Genomic DNA, 6,965 nt, shown 5'->3' on the forward strand with positions numbered 1-6,965 from the left:
ATGCAAATAACAATGTTATTAGCAGAGTCTAGAAAGGGTGAGATGTAGGCAAACTGTACATCTATTCCAAATGATAAAAAATTGCTTTCAGAGAGATCATTTGTAACATCCTGAAATTTTAGAATAATAGTTAATATATTATTTTCGTCGGGTGAAATAAATGAGTTAACGGAGCGATAATAATAATAAAATATGAAAGAGTAAGTAAGATAATTAGATGAGATTAGTTATGGGCCAAAAAGGAAAGATGGGCCTTAGTTCCATGGGCTTAAGGGAGTATAAATACCCCCCTTAAACCCTAATCCTTTCCATTTCCATCCATATTATTCTCTACACACTCAAAAACACACACACACACCTACACTATACGACCGTGAGAAGAAGAGGAAGATTCGAGATCGATTCTAGCCTAAATCTTTGATATACAATCAAGATACAAGATCGTAGTTCACAACCAAGCTAAACCGTGACCTAAAAACGGGTAAAGGTACGTTCTTTATCGTTAAAGGTTATGTTTTTATAAACGTTTAGTCTTGAAACTTGAACCTAGAATAGATCGGGTATAAACGAGTACTAAAGTAACAAACTTGATGTTAGAAACGAGCTTAACGAGCTTACAGCTGCATATGTCTCGTTTAAAATAAACCTTAGATCTAGTATTTAACGTTTTTAGCTTAAAGGTCCAAACTTTATACTTTTCCGGGCCGAGCTTTACCCGTTATCGATCATGGGAATGTTCACGGGGTTGGTTATTATCATATCAAAGGATTTCATGTGAGAACGGAGGTGATTATGGGGGGTTAAGCACGAACAGTAGCCGCTGCTGGGCAACTTCGCCTGCGGCTAAGTTCGCCTGCAGCCAAGTTCGCCAAGGTAACTTCGCCTGCAGCTGAGTTTGTCCGCAGATAAGTTCGCCATGCTAAGTTCGCTGGATAATAAGTTCACTTAATATAATAAGTTCGCTTAATATATAAGTTCGCTTAATATATAAGTTCGCTTAATATATAAGTTCGCTTAATATAATAAGTTCGCTCGTGTATAAGTTCGCTTAATATATATAGTTCGCTTATGTCCAAGTTTATACCCGGATACATGGCGACTCGTATATGTATACTTACAGGTGTACACACGTGATGGTATGCCTTGTAAGAACTTAAGAGAAGGTTAAAATAAAGGAAAACATAAAAATGATAAGTAAAAGTAAGCTAATACTAGGCCACTAGGTTAGATCAGATGAGTATTGATACGTGTAACTTATACAGTCAGCCGAGCTCAGTTGAAGAAGGGATTAACTATCGGAGAAAGAAGCAGAGTTTAGGTGAGTTTCTAGCCCCATTTCTTTGTTATGTTTTCGGGGCTGTGTGCATACTCGATGTGATTAGTTAATACACTTACCTTAAGTGGTAAATGTATGCCATATATGATATATGTGATAGATACAAATGATTGCTTGTTGGTACGCGAATGATTTTCGGATATTACGCGTACTGTCAGGTTGTAAATAAAGATATGAATATATATGGATGATGTATGATTATGATCGTTATGAAAGAAAGCTTGTCGGTGCGTGAACGATTTTCGGATTTGCACGTGTCGGCAAGGGAAACGATCTCTAAGTGGTCATAAGTGTGTAAATGTTATGATGTAACTTGGTTATTATGTAAATGATGTACTGATATGAAGTGTGTTGTAGAAAAGTAGAGGTAGAGTGTGTTAGAAGTGGCAAGAGTCTAGTAAGAGTGTTAGTGGCATGACGATAGTACGTGGTAGGGTAAGCCTATACGTGACTTCGTTGTTAAAGTGGCAAAGTGGCATAATGTTATTACGTTATTAAAGTGGAAAAGTGGCATAACGTTATTCGTTATTAAAGTGGCTAAGTGGTAGGGGTGAATAAGAGGTTAAGTGGTAAGGTGAACAGGTCTGATAGTGGGCTACGTGTCTTCAGATACGTATATGATGCATGTAGTGGTTGTATGATAAGTTGCTTGATTAACTAGAACTCACTCAGCGTAGCTGACTTTTAGTATGCACGCAAGTGAGCTGATTATAGAGTTAGCATGAGGATGACACATGACATTGAGTGAACGGCTGGCATCTGAAGAAAGAAGAAAAGATGTTTTAAATATAATGTTTTGTGTTATGGTATCAAAGAAAAGATTTAATGTGTTGTAACGAATGATTAATGTTTTATATTCCGCGAAAAGTTTTAAGTAACTCTGATTGTAAGAACTGTGTTTATGAGTAAATCCGACGCTAAAGTAGGGCTACCGGGAACGGGGCCTTACACAATTGACAACAAAATCAAGTGTATGAAGCCTACGAAATCTTATAAGAGAAACATATGGTTCAACAAAATCTTAAAAGTAATTCACAAATTTGAGATCATATATACGACATTGAAAGTTGAGAAGCTTTGTGGTTCTATAATATATTTAGTACCACATTAATGAAAGTTGCCCACGATGCTTTTGTCACGTAGTTTTTCATTATTGTAGACATGGTTGTAAAAATCCCGATTAGTTGCTCGTAAGTACCCCATCGACTAGTACCCAATTAATTGTTTCTTTATCGAAGTTGGTCAATATTAAAAAAATTATACTTAAAGTTTGGTGTGCATATATAATTTCCAATCCGATTAATCTCTATTAATCCTGATTAATCATTAGTCCCTACTTTATCGCCCGACTAACGTCTATCAAGTTCTACAATCATGATATTATCTGTAGGTATACATTAAAGTGGTTTTTATGAACAATGCACCAATGATGGTGTGAGATATTCGAAATTTGGTGCTAACGTACTAAATTTACATATTAATGTTGCATTTTTTCGTTTCCGTGCCATATATTATTTTATAACTTTTTTTCCTGTTTTGTTTTCTTTTTTTCTTTTGTTCTTTTTATGTTCTTGTTTTTCTTTTTTGTTTTTAGTATATTAATTAATTCAATTTTAAATAATAATAGAATAAAAGAAAAAAAACATTAATTACTTTTAGTTTAATAATAAAGAAACATGAAATGAACATGTTTCGATATTCTTTTGTGTATATTAAGACTTATATTTTTTAGGGTTTTTCTTTTCGGGTTGTTATAGGGAGTGTTGGTATTGTGCTGGTACCGTAACGATGTAATGAAACAAATTGATACCGATTAAATTTCCACTATATTTCCGCCGCAACGTGCGGGTTAAATACCTTTAGATTTTATTAAAACATAAACTTCAAAAAAATATGATATATAGAATTAGAATGTGTGACGGGTTGGACGTAAACCCTTATCCATTGACATATTATGTACCATGGTAAAGTTTGAAACTTCGATATATTAATATAGAAGAATTTCTATTTGCTCTCCATAATTGCAAAATGCTTTATGCATGCATTTATGATACACTTTATAAAAGAAATACGGGAAAGGTGTATGTGTAAAGTCTTTCAAGGAGAAGGGAAGGAAAATGCCAGTAATCATTGTGGCTTGAATGCATCATCTACGCGTCGAAAGACTGAATGTTTAGGGAGGCACTATGCCACCTCATCACTCACCATCTTATTAAACCACAAAAGACCTGATTCCATGTAACATCCCTAAAATATTGATCCAAATTTGACAATTTAAGAAAATTGAAGGATAAAAAATAATCTTAAATAAATAAATGAGAAAATTTAGATAGAGAAAATAAAATCATTTTATAAAGGATAAAGACATCTCATGTTAAGCATGTGGGAAAAAAGAAACTCCTTCCCACATTAAAAAATGTAAGAAAATGGAAGCATTCCACATGGATATAAATAAACAATATGGAATTCATCACACATGGAAAGTGGTAAAAAATGGAACCTCTTTATAAGAGATAGAATTACCATAGTTATATTCTTTTATGCTTAACATGCACCAAGTGGTCCTAGCGGAGGGTGCGGAGCACCCGACGCACACGCCCACCGCGCTCGGGCTCGGGCGAGGACGATAGCGACGACGAAGGGCGTTGGGCGCAATGTGGCGCGCGTTGCACTTCGCACGCTCGCATCGCCGCGAGCCGCTTGAGATCCGCGTTAGTATTTTTGGATAATGAGGGTTAGGACAGAAGTGACAAGCTACCAAAAGATGAAGGACCAAAAATGAAAAAAAAATATTCACTGACCCATCGCGATACGCGATGAGCCACACCATAAGGCCATCGCGATACGTGATGGTCCTTGATGACACATCAACATGTGTCACCCAGGTGTGACACGTGGCAAACGGGGGCAGGCCACGTGGCAGCTTCTGAATATCATGAGTCATCGCGATACGCGATGACCATGAGAAAGGGTCCATCGCGTATCGCGATGAGGACCCGTTTTCAGTTATAAATAGGGTTCATGGCTCATTCGTTTTCACACCAAAATTCCACTCTCTCTATAAACTTTCTCTCTCTACCTCGATTTTCGTGCACCCCCACCCAACAAATCATAACATCGTAATCCGTACCATATACCAACGACACCTCGAAGTTCATGCTGGACAAATCCCGACGACCGGCGCACCTCGTTTTGCGTGCCGATCTCGTAACGCGTATCGACGAGCTTTGAAGACTGGTGTGATTCGATTTGTGTACCAAGAAGGTGTTGATCAAAGAACTTGAGAGAAGTAAAGGCGTCGAAGTGCTGCCGAAATTTCTAGGTTTTTATAAGCGAAACAAGGTAGGCATAAGGCCCGAATAAAATATTAATAAAATAATAAAGACTAAAGACCCTAGTCAGGGGTATAGTCTAGACCTTGATCAAAATTTAAAGATAACAATTAAATAATATTTCTTTATGATTAAGAAATACTAAATTATATAAACAAAGGTTATAGCAAAAATATAGTTTCTTTATAATTAAGAAACCTAAGCTTTTACTTACAATTGGTATAGTTGAAATATTAAAAAAAAATGTAAAAGTTTACATACAAAGGTTATAGTCAAAATAGTGTTTCTTTATGATAAATAAACATAAGACTTTATAAACAAAGATTATAGACAACGACGTTTCTTCTTGAAGAAGAAACATATCATAGACATTTCTTCTTGAAGAAGAAACATAGTACATGGTTGGCAAATAAAGAGAAAGGAATTCATGTCCAAAATATTTAATAAACAAATGATCAATCAAGGTTTAAGCTATCAAAACCAGACTAAAGGTCTGTAGCCGGATTAAAAGACGATCCGGGTATTTATGTAAACATATTTTATTATAGGTCAATCATTCATTCATTCACAAAGGTTTTCAAACGAGATCACCACATTATTCAGAACAGACAGTCACAGGTGAATACGTTAAACCTTTTTCAGTCAAGATAAACGGGTTGTTTATCTTAAACAAAGACAGTCAAATAAAGATTTTAGGATTACATGATCCCTAATATAATACAAGATAGAGAATAAAAACAAAACTCAGACCGAGTACACATGTGTCTTGATCCAAACATAATTAATCTAGTCTATCAATCAAGGCTACGTGGCCGCAGACTAGAGCTCATAATAAAAGTTCTTCAATGGGTGTCAACTCCCGGAGAACCGAAATTGTGTGTGTATGACAAGTGAAACAAATTCGAGAAATAATAGACGTTTCCGCTGAGTGTGTTCTAGAAAACTATCTTGTCAAGTAAAGAAAGATTTACAAAAATGTTTTTAGAGTCAACGATTCACCAGCATATCGCTGACATATCTCCCCCCCTCCTAATGTTTTAGGAAATAAAGATAGTATAGGTAGCAAGGAATTATAGCCATCCAAGAAGATAGATGCTCGCAAGGTAGAGATGTCTCAATTTTAAATTATTAAAAGAATGTAAACAATACGATTTGTAAACGAGGTTTATAAATTAAACACTCGGGTATTTATTATCCGCGAAGCTTTTCAAAATAAATTAAATACTTTATTTTTATAAATAAAGATTTTATAAATAAACTAATGTTTCAAAATAATATTAATATTTTATTATAAACTAAAGACTTCCGCTAAAACTTTGATATATTTACAAAACAGGTACCAACTGTTGGTCATACGCCTAGGCCTTAAGTCTGAGCGTGACACCCCACGCCACACACACACACACACACACACACGTCCGTTTTTATCAAAAGTTGGGTCAAAAATGTATCTAGGCTTATCACATCATAAGTACATTCGTTATTCAGAAATCACTCATTTCGTAGGGCATATGGTCTCATGCACAAAAAAACAAAGATAAAAGAAAAAAAATATAGTACTCAAAAAGGGCGTATTTATAAAAATGATTCGCAAAACCACACTCTTTCTCATAATTTATTTGTAATAGTTAAAAACGTCCCAAACGTGCATAGTCGTCAACACTTTTAGCATCTATATATCTTTAATAACTTAATTGTTTTTTATAATGAAGTACTTAATTTTTTATTTTGACTATTTAATATAAATCATAAACTACTAAACTTTACATTTTGTAAAAGATTAAAACTTAACTTTTTTAAAACAAACATAATTCACTATTTTAAATAAAAAAATATAATTAATATAAACTAAATGAAAAATTATTAAAAATCCAACAGTGTATGAAGCCTATAAACGAAACATAAGGGTTAACAACAAATATTTCTACCACTAAATGTCAAATAAGCTGTGACCAAACACCAAATTCCAAGTGATGAGCATCATGTAACCACCACTTAAGGTCACCATGCATGCATTAGACCACAAACAAAGGCATTCACACCTACATCATCAACTTTAAGCATGCATTAAACGCGTGCGCGTGTACACGCGCGCGCGCACACACATATATATATGTATGTATATATAGGGTGCAGTTACTGTACGCTAATGCCTTAACGTACGGTAGGTATGCGACACGCTCAAAGGCAAAAAACAAAGGCAAAAACCTAAAACGCTCAGAACACGCTCATAAAACTTAAGCGCTCACCAAACGCTAAAAAACGGTCTTCGTGAAAAAAAGTGAAAAATTGATCGA

This window comes from Bidens hawaiensis, unplaced genomic scaffold (assembly GCF_021521415.1).
Source record: "Bidens hawaiensis isolate Kalapana, Puna unplaced genomic scaffold, B.hawaiensis_p1.1 tig00001511_1, whole genome shotgun sequence".
Classification (NCBI taxonomy): Eukaryota; Viridiplantae; Streptophyta; class Magnoliopsida; order Asterales; family Asteraceae; genus Bidens; species Bidens hawaiensis.